This window comes from Bufo gargarizans, chromosome 5, assembly GCF_014858855.1.
Source record: "Bufo gargarizans isolate SCDJY-AF-19 chromosome 5, ASM1485885v1, whole genome shotgun sequence".
NCBI classification, from domain to species: domain Eukaryota; kingdom Metazoa; phylum Chordata; class Amphibia; order Anura; family Bufonidae; genus Bufo; species Bufo gargarizans.
In genome coordinates, this window is record NC_058084.1 from 143,731,925 (window position 1) to 143,754,842 (window position 22,918).

Here is a 22,918-nt window from a genome sequence, read left to right on the forward strand (position 1 = left end):
AACTGATAGGAATAGTGCTACTTAACACACCTTATAATAAGGCAGAGAGAGGCAATGCAGAGAGAGGAGTCTGAAGAAGAGGAGTCAGAGGAGGAAGGTGGCTTTGAGGAGGTGGAAGACCAAACACAGCAGGCATCCCAGGTGGCTTGTTGTCACCTTTCGGGGACCCTTGGTGTTGTACGTGGCTGGGTGGAGGAAGAAACCTTCAATGACATCAACGGGACATGGCTAGCTTGGTATCCAACCTTGTGCAAATGGGGAGTTTGCGGTTGTGCAAATGGACTGTTTGCGGTTGTTTGGGGTGCGTTAAACAGGGAGTTTGGTCTGTCATAGTTTGGTCTGTCACTGTGAAGCGAGCGTAACCGTTACACTACCTGATCGATACAACATAATACCTGATGTTTTAAAGCATGTTATTCCAAACAATTTAGGAATGTTAGGTGATTTATGCCCTTTATGGATTAAAACCAGACTCTGCGTCAACTACGTAATTTTCCATGGGGGTTTTGCCATGGATCCCCCTCCGGCATGCCACAGTCCAGGTGTTAGTCCCCTTGAAACAATCTTTCCATTACTATTGTGGCCAGAAAGAGTCCCTGTGGGTTTTAGAATTCGCCTGCCTATTGAAGTCTATGGCGGTTCGCCCGGTTCGCGAACATTTGCGGAAATTCGCGTTCGCCGTTCGAGAACGGAAAATCTTATGTTTGCGACATCTCTAGTTATATGCAATTGAAATCCTGACAGTGATGATCATGAGATGACTGATGAAAAGCGATCTGTACTGAAGTCATTTACTTATGGCACAACCAATTTAATGTTGGCCAGTATAGACTTGATCAATGCATTTAGAACAAAGGCAAAAGAGTAATGTCATCTACAAATATCACACCTAGTATTATGTATTAGCTATAGAAAAACATCTAAAAGTTAAAAAATAAAGTCTTAGGGTACCCATATTCAAGTGGCCCATCCACAGGATCTGCATGCAGATTACTGGTAATTATTGGGTGATGTGTTCTTTCTAGACTGCACCTGTACATGCACGTGAGGTGCAACAGAAAAAGCACAGGTGTGGCGAAAAGTGATAATAATAATATACATATTGAAGTCAGTGATTTCCATCAGTGACTGTGAGCCAAAACCAGGATTGGAGCCTCCACAGAGATAAAGTATAAAGATCTGCACCTGTTCTGTGTTTAGAGCTGCACCTGGTTTTGGCTCAGAATCACTGATGGAAATCACTGACCAAAACACTGACTTGTGAATAAGGCTTGATCCTGTGGCTGGACCGCACCGTTAACATGACCTAAAGACATAATAATAAGCAAGCAATTTGAAAACAACCCTTTCAGCAGCCTGCAATTTTCATTTTTTTTTTTTGTGTTTTCATTTTTTACTCAGTGCCTTCCAGGATTCATAACCTTATTTTTCTTTCTGTTTACATGGCATTATGAGGGCTTTCCTTTTTTGCAGGATAAGTTGTATTTTCTAATGGCATGGCTTGTTTTTATGGCACTCCTTATCTAATAAAACCAACCAGTTACCGTCATTCTTCAGGTCGTTATAATTACAATGATACCACATCCACGGCATCTGAGGTGTTAAAGGTCTTCAATCGGCGTTATCACCAGCCGCAGACGTTAGCCTCAGGTGTCTACGAACACCATTTTTAAAGACCAGAATTCTGCTATACACCATAGTACTGTATGTTACAAAATATGAGAATGTAAATGTATATTTACTAGCAGGGGAAAGCAGAAGCCCCTACAGTAGGATCTTTAAAGGGGTTTTCTGAGATTACTATGGTTTTAAACAGACATGCTCATGCAGTTGCTTACATCATATACATCTTTGCCATGCTTTTTCTTGTTCAATAAGAAAGAGCTGCATAGACATGGTCATTAGTTATAAGCGAGCATGCTCGGCCGAATACTGGTTCAGCTCGAGCATCACTATGCTCAGCACCTGGTGGTACTCGGCCAAGTACCGCATGTGCTCGAGAGCCATGCTCGAGTCTCCTCCCTGCACGTTTCACGGCTGCTAAGCATCCAATAAACATGCAGGTAAGTACAGCCATCACTGTAATGCCAGTAGCCATGTTGGCTGATGGCATTACAGTGATTGGCTGGCCGGGACACGTCATCGGGTGCTATATAGCACCCGATGACACGTGCTCAGATCAGTCATAGTCAGGGAGAGCAGGGGGTAGGAAGGGAAAGGCAGTGTAGGGAGCAAAATTCTCAGTTATTATTCGCAGAACGCTTTTCAATTACCCAAAAGTCCTTTTAAGGACTACTGTGTGTGTGCGTTTTAGAGTTGCAATATATTTTTACCTGAGCTAAATTGATCAGTCTCAGGGACATCCGTGTGTAGGAAGGGACAGATAGTGCAGGGAGAGAAATTTGCTGTTTTTACTACAGAAAGCTTTTCAAAGACCCCAAAGTCCTTTTAAGGACTACTGTGTGTGTGTTTGAAATACCTATTAGGGCTCTTTCACACTTGCGTTCTTTTCTTCCGGCATAGAGTTCCGTCGTCGGGGCTCTATGCCGGAAGAATACTGATCAGGATTATCCTAATGCATTCTGAATGGACAGTCCGTCCTTCAGGATGCATCAGGATGTCTTCCGTTCCGGAACGGAACGTTTTTTGGCCGCAGCAAATAGCGCAGCATGCTGCGCTTTTTGCTCCGGCCAAAAATCCGGTACACTTGCCGCAAGGCCGGATCCGGAATGAATGCCCATTGAAAGGCATTCATCCGGATCCGGCCCTTAAGCTAAACATCGTTTCGGCGCATTGCCGGATACGACGTTTAGCTTTTTCTGAATGGTTACCATGGCTGCCAGGACGCTAAAGTCCTGGCAGCCATGGTAAAGTGTAGTGGGGAGCGGGGAGCAGCATACTTACCATCCGTGCGGCTCCCGGGGCGCTCCAGAGTGACGTCAGGGCGCCCCAAGCGCATGGATCACATGATCGCATGGCACGTCATCCATGCGCATGGGGCACTCTGACGTCATTCTGGAGCGCCCCGGGAGCCGCGCGGACTGTAAGTATACTGCTCCCCCGCTCCCCGCTACTACTATGGCAACCAGGACTTTAATAGCGTCCTGGGTGCCATAGTAACACTGAAAGCATTTTGAAGACAGATCCGTCTTCAAATGTTTTCAGTACACTTGCGTTTTTCCGGATCCGGCGTGTAATTCCGGCAAGTGGAGTACACGCCGGATCCGGACAACGCAAGTGTGAAAGAGGCCTTAGTGACATATACTGTACATCATCCGCAGACTGTCTTTTTGCGTAAATTCTAATAATCAGCGCCACATTTATTGTCTATAGCGTGCATTTAATACAAATCCGTGACATATAGAGTACTCCATCCGGAAACAGTTTCTTTAGCATAAATGTGAATAATCTGGGCCTAATCTAGTGTCCATAGTGTGTTGTTTTCTGTGACATATACAGTACGCCATCCGAAAACTGTTTCTTTAGGGCAAATTTAACTAATCTGGGCCTAATCTAGTGTCCATAGTGTGTGGCTTTCTGTGACATATGCGGTATGCCAGACCTAACAGGGGAAATATGCGTGAGGTCACGGTGTGAGCAATAGGTGGGCCGAGGTAAACACAGTTCTGGTTACTCGCGGTTATGTCATCCCTGGGCAGGCTCGCATAAGTGAAGAGGAGAATGGCACAAGGATTCTCTGGGGCACACTCTGGTGTAAGGGACACTGGCCAGATGGTGGTTTGAGGTGCCATTGGTGGTCTTTATTAATGTGCCAATGGCAATGTCCCTTGTAATCGTGACACCAGTACCTTTTATATGGAGGTACAACCATTTACTATAGTGTTAATAGAGGAACTGATTCTGAGGCAAGCAAGGTGAAACTCAAAGTTGAACTTTACTAAAGATGACTCTTGATAACAGTTCATCCAAAGTATTTAACAGTCTTAATACAGAGATAAACCTGCTGCTAGTCCTCTGCTGACAGGTGTAAATCCTTCTCTAGATATGAGATAAGGAGATGGTAGCCTTAGGCCCCTTTCACACGGGCATTGCGGGAAAATGTGCGGGTGCGGATCGATGTGCGGGCTTAGGATCGATGTTCTGTAGATTGTATTATTTTCCCTTATAACATGGTTATAAGGGAAAATAATAGCATTCTGAATACAGAATGCATAGTAAAATTGCGCTGGAGGGGTTAAAAAAAATGTTTTACTCACCTTAATCCACTTGCTCGCGTAGCCGGCATCTCCTTCTGGCTCCTTTGCTGAACAGGACCTGGGGTGAGCATTAAATACATGAACAGGACCTGTGATGACGTCACTCCGGTCATCACATGATCCATCACATGATCTTTTACCATGGTGATGGATCATGTGATGACTGTGACGTCACCAAAGGTCCTTGTTACTGCCCAAAGCTCAGATGAAGACAGAAGGAGATGCCGGCTACGCGAGCAAGTGGACCAAGGTAAGTTAAATTATTTATTTATTTTTTAACCCCTCCAGCGCTATTTTACTATGCATTCTGTATTCAGAATGCTATTATTTCCCTTATAACCATGTTATAAGGGAAAATAATAATGATCGGGTCTCCATCCCGATCGTCTCCTAGCAACCGTGTGTGAAAATCGCACCGCATCCGCACATGCTTGCGGATGCTTGCGATTTTCACGCAACCCAATTCACTTCTATGGTGCCTGTGTTGCGTGGATTATCGCACCACAACGCACAAAGAGGAGCATGCTGCGATTTTCACGCAACGCATAAGTGATGCGTGAAAATCACCGCTCATGTGAACAGCCCCAAAGAAATGAATGGGTCGGTATTCAGTGCGGGTGCAATGCGTTCAACTCACGCATCGCATCCGCGCAGAATACTCGCCCGTGTGAAAGGGGCCCTACTGTTAATAGAGCTCAGGAATGGTCCTGGTTTTACTTATTCAGGCTTGTGAAGTAGCCAAAGGCTGAGATATCCTTCACGGTGGAGTCCAAAGGTCCTGAGGCACTCAGAACATGTGTCCAATACCCTTTGGGGGTCTCCTTTCTGTAATATTCTGAAAAGATGAAGTACTTCATCTCTGGGCTGAGATATGGCTGAGAAAATGAGGATAACAGGCTGCATACACTGCTAGACTGTGCTCAACTGCCACTCTAGTCTCAACAGGAAGTTATCTGGAAACTAGACTGCACAGGAACTTGTCTGCAAACTAGACTGAACTTGTCTGAGCTAGCTAGGCCTGAGCTAAACTATATATATATATGGGAGGTATTATCTCCCCCTAGTGGTAAGCTCAGTGTAAATGCATGCTAATACACCTGTTAACAGGGATTATGCTTAAGGACATATTGCATGAAGGTAAGTGTACTTCTCTTAGTATTTTGTTATTCCCATTTGCTCGTTGTTTACTAGGCCTCAGGGAGATTCTGGTTTGTTCATCTGGGAAGGAACCAGTAGTCTCAGACCTTGTCACTACTCCTAGGGATTTTCAGGGTTTCTAGGGCCTAGGTTTACGGTGTATGAATATTCCCACCTTCAGGGTATATTCATATTGACAGGAGTCAGGGCTAGGTTTAGGGTTTACTAGGTGGTTACCATTTCCCTTTCCCTAGCCTTGAAGCCTAGTTCCTGGTTATTTTCTTTCTGTTGTCATGCTGGTGTTGCTCCCCTCCCCCCACATTGTGACAAACACGCTCTTTCTTCTTTCTTTCCTGGAGAGGGTTTTCAGTGGAGGCAGTGGTGACTCCCAAATGGACCAATTTGTCTTTCGCCAGTGTCCAAAACATCACTTTTGTCAAAATGAACCAAGCGTGTATTCAGGAGGATTTTCACACTTTTCCGGCTAAGGCTGATGAATAGATCTAGCCTTGCTGATGGTTCCCTATCTTGCCTTCATCATGCCACTGCTGCCATTATGCCACTGCTGCAGCCTGCTGGCCATCATCCGTAAGGCTGCTGCTGCCTCCTTCATGCTGCTGCCTGCCTGCCAACATGTACCATATGGCTGCTGCTGTCTACGGAGCCTCTGCTGCTCCTTGCTGCTAAACCCCCACTGCCACCAGTATTAACACAACTACTACTACCATTACTACCACTACTGCTACTCCTATTTCTACCATTACCCATAGACAGCCAACCTACAGCCTTGAACATTCCATGCTATGCTGCTACTGCTGCCGCTACTATTGTGGCCACATGCCACTATATCCATACTCTTTCCACATCCACAGTACGCAAAAAAACGGAGACAGAAACCATAACATGTTTGTACTACATGTGATCTTTGCAACAGAAAAGCTAGTGGACATTACCCTCATCATTGCAAAGGGGCTAGAACCGCGGCATAAATTGGCATGCTGGAGATTTCAAATCTGCACCACAGGTTAATTTAGACTTTTTTTAGGATTTTTTTTGTATGCAGTGGGTGGATTAGACTGTGGTTTTGCTGCATGAAAATCTGCAATGGTAAATCTGCAGCTATTCAGTCATGTTTGAACCCAGCCTTAAAGGGGTTGTCTCACTAACGCAAATGGCATGTTTCATTTAGACAAAGTTAATACAAGGCACTTACAAATTTATTGTGATTGTCCATTTTTCCCTCTTTGCTGGCTTGAGACATTTTTCCATGGCATGATGTATGGTTATGACCACGCAGCAATCCAGCAGTGGTGGTTGTGCTTGCACTCTATAGGAAAAAGCTCCGGCCTATGTGCACTCCTGTGGCCCTGACCACCAGAGAGACCGGCAATTTTTCCTATAGTATGCAAGCTGGACTGCCACTGCTGGATTGTAGGTTGGTTGTAACCATGGAAATGTGCAGTGTATAATGTGATGGAAAATGAATCCAGCCAGCAAAGGAGGCAATATGGACAATTAAAATACTTTAGTAAGTTTTTTGTAGTAACTGTGCCTACATGATAAATTCCATTTGATAAAGTGAGACAACCCCTTTAAAGGGAACCTGTCATCAACTTTATGCCGACCTCACTGAGGGCAGCATAAAATAGTGACAGAAATGCTGATGTCAGCGGTGTGTCACTCATGAGCTAAAAGTAAGTGGTTACTAAGAACAAGCATCATAATCATGGTTATTCATAATCTCCTGCTCTCGCTGCCCATCCACTGACAATAGGCAGTTCTCTCCTAGAGAGAAAGGGAGAAAATTAGGTAGAAAACTGTTAATTATCAGCAGGTGGACGGGAGAGCAGGAATTTATAAATTACCATGACTCTTCTCAGGTGGCCGTGACTCTTTTCCAGGCCTAGGCTGCAATGATTGTAACATACTTGATTGAAACATACTTTTAACTTCTAAATTACAGACCGCTGAAATGAATTCCCCTGTCTCTACTTTATTTTGCCGTTAGTATGGGCAGCATAAAGTTGATGAGAGGTTCCCTTAAAGGTTGCCAAAATTGTTTAGTTTGAACAACAGAAGCATGAAAAATGGTACTGACATGGGCGTAGGGATCACTATAGCAGCCATAGCAATGGCTATGGGGCCCTACGCCACTGGGGGCCCAGGCCGCCGGCTGAGGATTTTATTTTATTTTTTTATTCATGTGGCGTAGCGTCACAGGCCCCTCCAGGACAGACAGAGAAAGCGCTATCTGCAGGGCGGTGGGCGGTGCGATAGGGGGCGGCCGGAGGCAGAGAGGCTTACCTGCAGTGAGGAGAGGGAGTGGTCCCGCTCCCAGTCTGGGCGGCAGTCCTACCGGCTGTAAGTGGAGGAGGCGGAATGTACAGCGAAGCTGCGCGCTGCTGGGCCTGGAAGCGCTGCTGGAGTGTGGGTGCGCAGACGTTCAAGTGGCTGTGAGGTGAGGGCTGGTAAAACTTACTTTGGAGTCCTGGACCATTATCTCTGGGGAGGAGGTGGGAGTGGGATCCCCGAGGTCTGGACCATTATATCTGGGGAGGAGGGGAAGCAGGACCCTGGAGGTCTAGACCATTATATTTAGGGGGGAGCAGGACCCTGGAGGTCTGGACCCTGGAGGTCTGGACCAATTTATTGAGGGGGAGCAGGACTCTGGAGGTCTGGACCATTATATCTGGGGAGGAGGGGGGAGCAGGACCCTGGAGGTCTGAACCATTATATTTAAGGAGAAGGGGTGAGCAGGACCCTGGAGGTCTGGACCATTATGTTTAAGGAGAAGGGAGGAGCAGGACCCTGGAGGTCTGGACCATTATATTTAAGAAGGGGGAGCAGGACCATGGAGGTCTGGACCATTATATTTAAGGAGAAGGGGGGAGCAGGACCCTGGAGGTCTGGACCAATATATAGGGGGGAACAGGACACTGGAGGTCTGGACCATTCTCTTTAGGGGGGAGCAGGACCCTGGAGGTCTGGACCATTATAAATGGGGAGTAGGGGGAAGCAGGAACCTGGAGGTCTGGACCATTATATAGGCAGGAGGGGGGAGCAGGACACTTGATGTCTGGACCATTATATCTGGGGACTGGTGGTGGGAGATTTAGGATGGGTGTGGGGGTGGGAGGTCTAGGAGTGGTGTGGGGATGTTGGGGTGGGAGGTCGGAGCTCTGGAAGGGGTGGGAGGTCTGAGAGGTATGTGGAGGTGGCAGATCCAGGAGGGGGGCCCATACATTTTTTTTGCTATGGGGCCCAGTCATTTCTAGCTACGCCCCTGGGTACTGACTATGTTAGAGAAAAGGTAACACAAATGCATATATTAGGAAAAGGCTATGAAACAGCATGAACATGTGTAGATGCCCGATGGACACTATTGGCTCATTATTTTCAAAGTAGACGTTATATGAATATAGCCGGATGCTGTCAAGAATGGGTGATCCCTCTAAACTCTCTGTGGAAATAAAGATACTTGTGAAGAGGTTACAGAAAGGTACAGAACTACTTTAAAGCATCATTGTATTTGTGTAACCAAAAATAAAATTGTCTGTGCTCCAAATCATTATGTGTAGTAACCACAGTCAGGCAGTCATGTTCTGACAAAAGAAAAAGCTACTTTCTCTGATTCATATTGGTCTACATTTATAAAAAAAATCACATGTGCAAAAATGTCACTTTTTATGCTGTGCTTGCCAAAAGTTCAAAAAGTGTGTTTTCATGGAAGGTAGCATAGCATATTTTACAAGATTTAAAAAGACACAAAAGCCTGAAAAAGCATACATAATACATCTAATCCATAGTGCACACACAGCTATGTCTACAAGGTTATCCCAAAACTTCTGCATTAAGCAGTTGAGGAGAATTTTTTGAGACAAATCACTTTGTCCTTTGCCAACTCCATCTTTAATTACAGAATGGTTAGGTGCACATGCATATGACCTCATACTCACAACAGGAAGTTCTGGGAGAGGGACAGGGCTTAAGCCTTAGGCACACCGAAATAAGGGCAGGTCAAAATGCCCACGCTGCTTTAGAAGTTCCTGCTATGTGGCTAATTCCATATATGTATATAGTCAGCACAATGAGGATGGAGGGGGGGTATCCTTGTTGTTATGGATACTTCTGTATATTTCACTTTTTCTATGTCACTATGTCACGCCTTGCCCTGGAAATGTGCGGAGGTCTGTCAGACTGGCTGCACATGTCTGACTTCTCAGTTTGTTTTGATTTGGGTTTGAGCTGGATCCACCTTCCCTCAGGTGTACTGGGTTTCATTGTTAGTAAGGCTATTTATCCCTCCTTCCCCCCAGTGGCCTGTGCGGTTTATAGTTCTTTCCTGGGAGCTCTTTATGTGTGGTGCATTGTCTGCTTCAGCTCTGCTCAAGATAAGTCCTCTCCGTTATTTCCCTTTGTGTGTTTTATCTAGGCCTCTAGGGAGACGCTTGCTTCCTCCTGGTTTGAAGAAGCAGGTTGCCTCTTCCCTTTTCCCTGCTGCTTAGGCTTTACCCAGTGTATTTAGGTTTAGCCACGAGGGCATGTGCATATCCACCATAAGGGTATGCACATGGGCACAGCAGTTTAGGGCAAGCTGTTAGGGATCGCTAGGTGGTGACCCTTTTCTCCCTAGCTTTTGGGCCTAGTCGTTTGTTCTGTTTGCTTTCCTGTGTTTGGTTATTTCCCCGCTTACCTACCTATCGTGACACACTACTTTTAAATTGTTACTGCCAGGTCTTGAAGTTAGGACCTTCTGGATTGTGGATTTTTTAAATGACTAAATACCTGAATAATACTTTTCCCATGTATTTCAACAGTTATCAACAGATACATCTCTATTTATATAACAGTACATTGTATGGATGTTTTTAAGATACAATCAGGATAAGGATAAGAGCAAAAGTATAGTTTTAAAACATCTTTTTGTCACGAAAAGGTAGGGAAAAGTGCATCCCTACTCTCCACCCACACCTTTGTCCCTACCTACTTGCATGATCCGTCCTAACCGACGGGGTACAACTGGGTGGCAGTCCCTAGCTTGTGTACGTGCAGTGACCTAAAGGAGCAATAAAGTGAGGGAACAAAAGACACAGACAGAAAACACAGAAGCAAAGGCTTCCCAGGACGGGTAAGAACAGCAACCGGAGTCATATACAAGCCAAGGTTAGGAGCCAGGAGATCTCATCAGTACCAGGGGTATCACAAGGTCAAAAGTCAAATACAAGCCGAGATCAGGAGCCAAGAGATCGCCTCAGTACCAGGGGTATTACAAGGTCAAAAGTCAAATACAAGCCGAGGTCAAACAAAGGAAGTCACACATGCAGGTGAGGTAGCAAGACCATTTAGAGACAACCTGTTTAAATAGGTCTAATTGATGGGTCACGTGCAGTGGCGTCGCCAAGAAGGGGCCAGAGGGGGCCACGGCCCCCCCTACATCACGCTGTGCCCCCATGTGCCCCCTTAACTGAAATGCCCCCCCAACTGAGTGGCCGCAGGGCACAGAGAGATGGGCACTTCCATTGCGCTCTTCTCCATAGTATAGTCATCTGTATCGCCGTCCTCAGGACAGCGATACAGATGCCTGTGCTAGTGCAGCAGGGCAGGGGAGGGAGAGGCGTGTCCCTTCCCCTTCCTCTGATCGGCTGCAGGCACTAGGCCGGCAGCCTATCAGAGGCTGGCGCAGGCGGTGCAATGACGTTATCGTGCCGCCTGAGCCATACAGTGTGGGACACAGTCCGGAAGAGGCCTGCATCGCATCACTGACATGGAGGTAAGTATACGTTTTTTTTTTTAATATGTACAATAGTTTTACAGGCACATTAGGGGAGCTCTTACTGGCACATGGGGGGCTCTTGTTACTGGCACATTGGGGGGCTCTAAGCTCTTGTTACTGGGCTGGCACATGATGAGGGGTCTCTTACTGGCACATAGGGGGCTCTTACTGGCACATAGGAGACTCTTGTTACTGGCACATGGGGGGCTCTTGTTACTGGCACATGATGGGGTTGGCTCTTGTTACTGGCACATGATGGGGGGCTCTTATTACTGGCACATGGGGGGGCTCTTGTTACTGGCACACAATGGGGGCTCTTGTTAATGGCACATGATGGGGGGGGCTTATTACTGGCACATGATAGGGGGGCTTATTACTGGCACATGATAGGGGCTCTTGTTACTGGTACATTGGGGGGCTCTTATTACTGGCACATGATGGGGGCTCTTATTACTGGCACATGATGGGGGGGCTCTTGTTACTGGCACGTGATGGGGGCTCTTATTACTGGCACATTGGGGGGGCTCTTATTACTGGCACATTGGGGGGCTCTTATTACTGGCACATGATGGGGGGACTCTTGTTACTGGCACGTGATGGGGGCTCTAATTACTGGCACATGATGGGGGCTTTTATTACTGGCACATGGGGGCTCTTGTTACTGGCACATAGGGGAGCTCTTGCTACTAGCACATGATGGGGTGGGCTCTTGTTACTGGCACATGATGGGGGCTCTTATTACTCTGGCACATAGGGGGGCTCTTGTTACTGGCACATGATGGGGGGCTTATTACTGGCACATGATGGGGGCTCTTATTACTTGCATGTGATAGGGGCTGGGCTCTTAATACTGGCACATTGGGGGGGCTCTTATTACTGGCACATGATGGGGGCTCTTATTACTGGCACATGATGGGGGGCTCTTATTACTGGCACATGATAGGGGGTTCTTATTACTGGCACATTGGGGGGGGGGCTCTTGTTACTGGCACATGGGGGGGCTCCTGTTACTGGCATGTGATGGGGGGCTATTATTACTGGCACATGATGGGGACTCTTATTACTGGCACATGGGGGCTTTTGTTACTGGCACATAGGGGAGCTCTTGCTACTAGCACATGATGGGGTGGGCTCTTGTTACTGGCACATTATGGGGGGCTCTTATTACTGGCACATAGGGGGGCTCTTGTTACTGGCACATGGGGGGGCTCTTGTTACTGGCACATGATGGGGGGCTCTTATTGCTGGCACATGGGGGGCTCTTGTTACTGGCACATGGGGGGTGCTCTTGTTACTGGCACATCATGGAGGGCTCCTGTTACTGGCACATGGGGGGCTCTTATTACAGGCACATGATGGAAGGGCTATTATTATTGGCACATGATGGGGGGCTTATTACTGGCACATGATGGGGGCTTATTACTGGCACATGATGGGGGCTCTTATTACTGGCATGTGATGGGGCTGGGCTCTTATTACTGGCACATTGGGGGGGCTCTTATTACTGGCACATTATGGGGGCTCTTATTACTGGCACATGATCGGGGGTTCTTGTTACTGGCACATTGGGGGGGCTACTGTTACTGGCACATGATGGGGGGGCTCTTGTTACTGGCACATGATGGGGGGGATCTTATTACTGGCATGTAATGGAGGGCTCTTATTACTGGCATGTGATGGGGGCTCTTGTTACTGGCAGATGATAGGGGCTCTTGTTACTGGCACGTGATGGGGGCTCTTATTACTGGCATGTGATGGGGGCTCTTGTTACTGGCACGTGATGGGGGCTCTTGTTACTGGCACATGATGGGGGGGCTCTTATTACTGGCATGTGATGGAGGGCTCTTATTACTGGCATGTGATGGGGGCTCTTGTTACTGGCAGATGATGGGGGCTCTTGTTACTGGCACGTGATGGGGGGGGCTCTTATTACTGGCATGTGATGGGGCTCCTGTTACTGGCACATGATGGGGGGCTCTTATTACTGGCACATGATGGGGGGGCTCTTATTACTGGCATGTGATGGAGGGCTCTCATTACTGGCATGTGATGGGGGCTCTTGTTACTGGCACATGATTGGGGAACTTATTACTGGCACATTATTGGGGGCTATTATTACTGGCACATTATTGGTGAGCACTATAGGGGCATCTACTGAGGCCACAAAGAAGGGCTATTTTATATGGGGGTCTCTGTACAGTAGCATTTTATACTGGGACACATTATGGTGGATACTATGGGGAAGGGGGAGAGGAGTACTATGGAGTCATCTACGGGGCACTAAGGAGGGGTATGTTATACTTGCAAATTATGGGGGACACTGAGGGCGTCTACTGGGGCATGATATATGGGGAATTTTATACTGGTACATTATGGGGGGCACTAGAAGGAAGGGGGGAGAGGAGCACTATGGGGGCATTTACTGGGGGCACTATATAGGGGTATTTTATACTGGCACATTATGGGTGCACTATGGGGACATTAGCTCAACTGGGGGTATTTTTTGCACTGTCACATTACAAAGGAGAATTATTTCTACTGGGGGGGGCATAATGGTGGGCTTTATTACTCCCCCATGGTATGACCCCCTAGTAGCAGCACCAGCCTCTCCCTGCTCTGCTATCCATCTGCCCCTTCTCCAAATCCTTATTATGAAATCTTTCTCATTAGGATAAAACACAACATCAGCTCCACCGAGCCCCCTGGCCAAAGTATTGAAGTGGTGTCCGAGATCCCCAAGGGCCAAGCCAAGTAATTGTAAGTTTTCATGTGAAATATGTTTATGTTATACACATATAGCATACACTGTGCCACACAATATACAGTATACCTCTACACTGTGTAGTCTGTTCTAGAAAATAATCTGGAAGTGCCCCTCCCAAGACAAGGCTCTGATCCGCCACTGGTCTGGACCGCTCACAGGAGTGTACATTTCTTCTAAACTGTAATCCGTATTCTCTGACCTGCAGAAATCAGCACTCGCTGGGTAACAACTAACAGGCAGTGCCTGTAGGCTGTAGCCTGGCCCTGTTACCGAAGCTATCTGAGTGGTGTAAGGTTAAGGTACTAGTAGAGATGAGCGGCCGCTGAATCCTGATTTAAAGTTAAAGTTACTGGATATAGATTACAGTTTACAAATGTCAAATGTACACTCCTGTGAGTGGCGGGGAGGGGGATCTGTTGATTACACTGTTATAGGGAGGGTAATCTGTGGATGACACTGTTATGGAGGGGAAAATGGGGATGACACTGTCATGGGGTGGAAATGGGGATGACCCATATAGCATAGGATGCTATATACGGTATGTGTCATCCACAGATCCCCCTCCATAACAGTGTCATCCACAGATCCCCTCCATAGCAGTGTCATCTACAGATCCCCCTCCCTATAAAAGTGTCATCCATAGGCAAGTAGGACATGTTGAAATCTGAGTGATTTTTTTTTTTTTTAAACCACAGACAGCAGGACTTTTTTTCCCTGTTGCGGTTTTAGGTATTGGGTAAAGTATCGCAGCATTTCTAAGCATACTCGTGTAAATGTATCTTTGCTATAGCTGCCCCCCATACTTTTGTCCTGGCCCCCAGTGTGTCCCCCAAAATTTGAAAGCTAGAGATGCCACTGGTCTCCGCCTCCTGCATAACCAACCCCAGCCCCCAAGTATCGACCCTGATGCTGTTTGACAGCGAAAGTGAGAGGGACATCTTGGGGGTGGTAATGCAGGAGAGTGAGCTAGAGCTTGGTCCGGATGCTCAGGACCTTTTGGAAGGGATGGAGGAGGAGGGGGTACCGCCCATCAGTACCCCAGTGACATCTCTTCCAACTGGTGCGGGTGGTTTCAGCCACAGAACCCAAGCATCTAGTCAGACCCAGGCGTCAGCGAGGGGACAGCGGAACCAGGTCAGGGGCTCCACGTGTGCTGTTCCCCTCTGTCAACCACTGGTCGTCCTTGGGTTTGACATTACAGGGGATTAAGAGGAGGAAGACTTAGAATGGGAGCCACCTCCCTTGTCAGGTGACAGCAGCACTGATGAGGAAGGTAGGCACCCGAGGCAAATGGTGCGCCAGCTCACCAGGGAGCCCAGTGGCAGGGGCTCCAATGGTAATGGCAGCAGCAGCAGGTGCCGCCTCAACCTATAGGCAAGGAGCCCGAATAGGCGCAAGCCAGCACCGCCCCATCTGACAGAAGGTCGGTGCGTAAGTTGCCTTTTGAGCTTACTTTACCCTGGCAGCACACAATGTTACAATTGCCATCTGTTTTCTGTGCCATGCCAGGGTGAGGAGAGGGAGGTCTGTTTCTTGGCTGGGTACCTCTGCCCTAAACCAGCACCTGCGAGTCAACCACTGGCGGGAGTATGAACAGATGCAGGGTGGTTACAGCAGCGCCAGCAGCAGTGCGCAGGGGACAGCAGCTCCTGCCACTGTCCTGCAGCCACCCCACCCCCTTCCAATAATGCATTCCCACTCCCCCACTCGCTCTCCTAGAGGTACTGGGACCGGCAGCCAGACCTCTTCCTCCTCTGCACCCACCTCTATCGCCTCAACTGCCGTTCAGCGCCAGCCGTTAGTTGCCGACGCATTTGAACGCACTGCGCCCTTCGCCCCTGGGGACTGACGCGTGGAATCACTCAATGGGATCCTGGCAAGGGTTATTGCCCAACATCTGCTGCCCTTAAATATTGTGGACTGCAATCCATTCTGGCAGATGTTGGAGCAGGCCCAACCTAGATGGCATGTCCCCACTTACCATTTCTTTGCCAGTATCGGCATCCCTGCCCTACACCAGCACATTGTGCAGAATGTATCCATGTCGCTGGATCACGATGTCAGTGACAGGGTGCATCTAACAATGGATGCCTGGATCAGCAGACATGAGCAGGGATGATACATCAGTTTTACAGCCCATTGGGCATCCCTCCAAGGCGTCGGGGAGGGATCATCAGATGTGGCGGCATTTCAGTTTGTAGTGCCGCCCCTGGGTGTCCTGGGCATAACTGCTACTCTCCCTCAAGCCACTGTCTCTACTGCTGCTGAGACCCCCAGCAAGCATACCCGTAGCTATGCAAATGTGTGGCACGTCCGCTGCCAGGCCGTGCTCCAGCTTGTGAGCTTAGGGGAACGTAGACACACTGGACCTGGCTCAGGTCCACTAGTGGCTGACACCTTGAAGGCTCCAGGCAGGTATGGTTGTCTGTGACAATGGCAGCAACCTCCTCGACTGTGGCAGTCTAACTCACATGCCCTGCATGGCATATGTCCTCAACCTTGTGGTGCAGAAGTTCCTATGCACATACCCAAGGGTAAGCGACATCATGCAACGTGTACGTAGGATTGCCAGCCACTTCCGGCACTCTCCAACCGCGTTTCTGTCCAAACTGCAGCAGGACAACAGCCTGCCACCTCATAGGCTGATTGCTGACAGTGTGACGCGGTGGAACTCCACCCTCCATATGCTGGAGAGGTTGTGGGAGCAGTGACGGGCGGTGAAAGAATACCTGCTGGACCAAGGCACTTCTGGGCCATCACACCCAATCCCCTACATCACTAATGCGGAGTGGGGCAGTTACACCAGGTCTGCCACATGTTGGCCCCATTCGAGCAAGCAACCAAGATGGTCAGCAGGGAGCATGTCGGCCTCAATGGCAGCAAGAGGACCAAGATAGTGAAAAGAGTACGGTGGCTCTCTGTCGCCTGTGACTATGAATGGGTGCTACTGGGCCTAATGACTCACCCAGTCAAAAGAAGTTAAACTATATATAGAAAGGCTGAGCACTCTCCCAATTGACCACACAAAGACTATTCAAAAATAATTATATTTATTACACCGATATATGATAAAAAATAAAATCTAAAATATACAAAATGCACAATTAAAATATATTCTATTAAAAATAGTAAATGAAACTGTTCAGATTCAGAGTCTAATTAGGTTGCGGTGGAATACAAAAGATTGCTATATGCAACTTGGAAGAAAAAGTATGTCCTGATTAGAGGAGAAGGAGATCAATAACACCTCAGTACTTTTATCTTCAACATTATGCAGGAAAATTAAAAAAAATATATATTTTTTTTAAGATAAATTTTCGGATGATTGTCCAGGCTTAAATTCGATATTTAATTGCGATTATTTTTTCCGATTATTTTCCGAATTTTTCAGTCAATATTCCCTGTATAGTAAAACACACACTGTTGTAAAGATGCTGTCTGACTATAGCACACAATGGCGTCCCACGTGGCTAATGGAGTCAGGTGCAGCAGTACCTGTTAGTAGCGGTTCAGCAGAAACAGTGTGAGCGAAGTGGCCCTCCGTGTAGAGGTCTGTCCTGATCTTGATGAGTTATGTGTCGGCCTTGTCCTACAGTGTTACCATTTCCCTGCTGCTGTCTGTTCTGTTCCTGCTGAATTAGGAACAGTTATTTGTATGCCTTATACTACAATGCTACCATTTCCCTGCTGCTGTCTGTTCTGTTACTGCTGATTTATGTCCAAATATGTGTATGCCTGACACTACAGCATTACCATTTTCAAGATGCTGCTGTCTGTCTGGATATTACTGAGTTAGGCCCAGCTTTGTGTATGCCCTATAATACAGTGTTACCATTTCCCTGCTGCTGTCTATTCTGTTCCTGTTGATTTACACCCAAATATGTGTATGCTTTACACTACAGCGTTACCTTTTACCTGCTGCAGTCTGTCCTGCTCCTGCTTAGTTTAGTCTAGCTAGGTGTAGGCCTTATACTATACCCTTAACAATTACCTGATGCTGCTGTCTGTCCTGATCCTGCTAAGGACTACCATCATGGACCACTTATTCACCCTTTGACTTTATCAACTATGCTTCATTTTTTGCGCATGTGCCCTGTTCATCATATATTGTCAATATTTACATATATTCTTTTTAATAAAATACAATCATGCGGTGTTACACTTCATTTACCCAAAAAACACGTTTTATTTATTTTATCTGTTATAATTTTTCTTTACTTGGGTTTTGGGTGGCCCTGGTGTGGCTCTTACTAAAACTAGGTGGGGACCACATGTGGGCTTCCTTTTTCAGAAGGTCTTGTGCAGTTCACATTGTACAGGACTGATTGAGGACCCTAATTAAATTGTATTATATATTTGTTTGTTTTAATCAGGATTTAGGCTTGAACATAGTGTTGTCTGTCGTCCTGAACAGGATGCCTGACTTCCATGTTGACCTCTCCACCTGGTTGGGTGTGACTGGCATTATACTCATCCATGTGATAATCCTGTTTTGGGAATGGAGCGGTATTGCCACATGTATAAATCTATATATATACATTTTTATTTGATGTTACTTCCTGACAACTATGAAATGATACTGTGCACATGAGATTTTTTATAGAATCAAACTTTTTATTTTTCAGTATAAACTGTATAATATAATATTCTTGAAGCCATGTCAACATTTTGGGAGTTATTCTTATCATTTCCAAGGTTTGCTATCATGTGACCACATAGACAAGATGCTTTTGTGGCTCTGCTTGCGTTCAGTTTCTGTTGTGAACATGTGATCTGTTATCATGTGAACACCCTGTCTATGGACACTAGTGGCCTGTGTGTGTTCCTCCTTCGATGCAATAACATTATTGCGTCATATTTTTCGTTATGTAATGCGGAAGCAATGCGCCAACATGCGCTGTTAACCAAAAGGGACGCTATATTGGATCCATGCTGGTTAGTTCTTGGCCCCCTCCATTATGTTTTTAATTGGTACACTGGATATTTTAATGACAAAATTGCTTTTTGACATATTTTTCAAATCTGGATTAGTGATGAATTTAGGAGATAATATGAATTCACATACTTTAATGGAAGTTAATAATCTCTTAACAGTATGGATACTTATATATTATTGATTTTTTTATATTATTTTTTATGTTTAGACACTACGAATCAAACACATTAAAACTAGGGGGGCGGAGCTAGCCGCGAGCCGGGCTGGACGTCTGATCCCAGAGCTCTTCACAGACACTGCTGCAGCTTCGGTATAGCGGGTGTTATATCCCCTTAAAATGGTAAAGACAAACAAGGAAAGGAGCGACACGGCACAGAGTACCCAAAAGGTGGTTCACACGCAGTCAGAGATGGATCGCTTCTTGAAAAAACAAAGTTTCTCTCCAGCTCACAGAGCCAAGATGGCGCCGGAGGGTGCCAGAGCAGCCGCGCTGCCGGATGATTCAGATGGGGAAAGTTCCTGCGCAATGTCGGAGGGACCCGAACCTGCGGACCTGCCTCTATCTAGAGCCTTCTTCAAGAAGACACTTTACAAGGCGCTGCAGCCCTTACATAAGGACATTTCGGATATAAAGACGGAGGTAAAGCAGATTGGGGGCCGCGTTATGGCGCTGGAGGAGACGCAGGCAGCTATCGCTAGTCACGGGGAGGCTGTGCGGAAGGTTTTACAAGATCACAGCACCCACCTTACCTCGGCGCTTCTCCACCTGGAAGACCAGGAAAATAGGAGCAGGCGGAAGAATGTCCGCATAAGAGGGGTGCCAGAGGACGTCCCGCCGGGAGAAATTATACCCGCGGTAACCGCCATTTTCGCATCGCTGATAGGGGAAGAGAAGGCCGCACAGATTGTGATTGAGAGGGCCCACAGGGCTCTAAGGCCTAAGCCACTTGAAAACGGCCCCCCTAGAGATATAATATGCGGTTTACTGAACTTTTTGGACACTGCTGCTATTTTAAAAGCTGCTAGAGACGCCAAAGACATCTCCTATAATGGAGCACGCATACAATTTTTCCAGGATCTGGCGTCCAGCACTTTGGCAAAACGCAGAGCTCTGAAGCCTGTCACAGATGCCTTGAGATCACATAAGCTGCCAGTGAGATGGCTCTTTCCATTTGGCCTTGCAACATCTAAGGCTGGTCAGCAGATCATCATTAGAACGCCGCAGGACTTAGCAGCTGCATGGGACAAGCTGGGTATCACTCCTGTGGAGGTGCAGTCGTGGATGCCAGTCCCAGAGGATTTGGGCTTACCGGACCTGCCTGAGATTCCAACATGGCAGGTAGTCAAGAAACCGAAATCGCCCAAGAACAGGAAGATCACCTGAATTAAGGAAGGACTCTCCTGTTAAAGTCTCACTTTTATTTTATTTTTCCAGTTCTACACATAGTTTTACGCATATACCCTTGGTGCGTCACCAAGGGGGCACATGTATGTGGGCTGGAAATCCTCTGATGACACACATAGTGATCTTTTCTGGTTATATGTTCAATTTATTATTTTTGATACCAGTTAACCACTTCATAGTAGAGAAGTATCTACTACAGATATGTTTAAAAGTACTTGTCACCTTAGCTTGAAGGTGCCTAAAGCAGTTAAGATTATTTTCCTCACTGTTATAGGTTTATACTTTGCAGTATTACATTGCATTCATTATTTGCAGTCACCCGCCGTACGATAAGGTGTTAAATTAGCTGTTATGTTATAGCAGCTTGTCTTGATGTTACAGGCTTTCCTCTCTCCCATGCAGAGGTGGGGTGTTGCTCCGGGCTGGTTCCATTCTCTCTGCCCGTTAGGCGGGAGGGGGTGGGGCTAGCTCTGGTGGAACACTTCCACCCACAATATGGATAATGTTGGTAATTGCCTGCCACTCATTGTTCATTGCTGTAGTTCATTGTAAAAATGTTTTCCCCTGGTTCCATACCTTTATTGGGCTCTTAATGGTTCAAAAACCCTTCCTTCCACATGTAGGCTATGGCTAATCTAAACATACTGTCACATAATGTGAATGGTCTCAATATCCCACAAAAAAGAAGACAAATTTTCAACCTATTGCTGAAACAAAAGGCAGACATTGTCCTTTGGCAGGAGACTCACTTCCGCCATGATCATACCCCCTCATTACCTACAGCAAAATATGCGCAGTGGTTTCATGCGACTTATTCCTCTGCCTCTAGAGGGGTCTCCATTGCTATTAGCTCATCAATTCCATTTAAATTGACCAAATCCTTTGTTGATCCAGAGGGACGATTACTTATCCTTCAGGGCACCATCTTTAGTGAAAGGATTACTATACGCTCCGAACTCCGGTCAGATTCCCTGGCTAATAAAGGCGCTTAGGAAAATTAAAGAATACTCAGAAGGTATGCTAGTGGTAGGAGGAGACCTAAATGTTTCACTGGACATTGTCACACCAAAAGCTAATAACATCAATAGGAAACAAATGGGGAGATTGATGATGGCTTTAGCGGAGGTACGTTTGATTGATGTTTGGAGGACAGTTCATCCAACAGAGTCAGACTCTACGTATTATTCACATGTCCACAACACATATAGTCGGATAGACTACCTTTTCGTGACTGACGCATACATTACTAATGTGAGGGAGGTGGAGATAGGGAATATAGTGATCTCAGATCATGCCCCTGTTAAAATGTCTTTGTCCCTTCAAGAACTCCCGCATAGAGCTTGGTCGTGGAGGTTAAACACTACACTTCTGGAGTCGCAACCACACATAGACTCACTGTCAGCCAAATTAGAAAACTATTTTACAATAAACGCTACTCCAGATATCTCTACCCCGATACTTTGGGAAGCCCATAAGGCTTACATAAGAGGGGAATTGATAGCATTGGGATCCCACGTCAAGAAAAAATCCACGAAGGAACTGATGTCCCTGCTTTCCCAGATTCAAACACAAGAAAAATTGCACAAACTGACACATTCTGAGATCCATAAAAATGCCCTGGTCATACTTAGACGCAAAGTGAAAGACCTTCTCAACATTAAAGGGACAAGGTCCTTATTGCTTCTGAAGAGTAAAATATATGAACATGGGGACAAAGGCAACAGAATGATGTCCTATCTAATTAAGAAGAGGAGGGAAAAAACCTTTGTCTCATCGATTAAAACTGGTCCAAATTTGAGAGTAACATCGACCCCACTTATAGCTAAAGCATTCCAATCTTTTTACTCACAACTTTACAATCTCCCAACTCCGAATATAGATTCTGTATCGGGTGAAAAAACGTTAACCTCATTAATAGAGAAGTTCTTGACATCAATTAAAGCTCCGTCACTTACAGTGGAAGAAGGCGAGCATCTTCTTAGACCCTTCTCCGTGACAGAAGTTGAGAAGACACTTAATTCCATACCCATAGGAAAAAGCCCAGGACCTGATGGGTTGCCCATGATCTATTTTAAAAAGTTTAAGAAGGTTCTGTTACCTCGTTTTACGGATCTTTGCAACTCACTGTTGGGGGGGATGTCGCTAGCTCCCCAGGCCTTGAGGGCGCATATCACCATTCTGCATAAAGAAGGGAAAGATCCAGAGGACTGTGGGAGCTACAGACCTATATCCCTTCTCAACTGTGACCTGAAGTGGTGGTCTAAATTGTTAGCCTATAGGATTTCCCCATTACTGACTAGACTTATCGACCCTGAACAGGTCGGGTTTGTCCCTGGTAGAGAAGGGAAACACAACATTTGGAGAATAATTCACCTAATTCATAATGCTCGGGTCACAAACTCCCCCTTGTTGCTACTGGGTACTGATGCGGAGAAGGCATTCGACAGGGTAAATTGGGACTTCATCAGAGCTACTTTGTTGAAATTTGGTTTTCCCCCGGTATTTGTCTCAGCCATATTCTCACTGTACTCGTGCCCAATGGCTCAGGTATTGGTTAATGGTGCCCTGTCGGATGCCTTCCCCATCAGAAATGGGACTAGACAGGGATGTCCCCTCTCACCCACACTGTTTATTTTATGTTTGGAAATGTTCCTCCTAAGAATTAGACAAGCTGATGATATTAAAG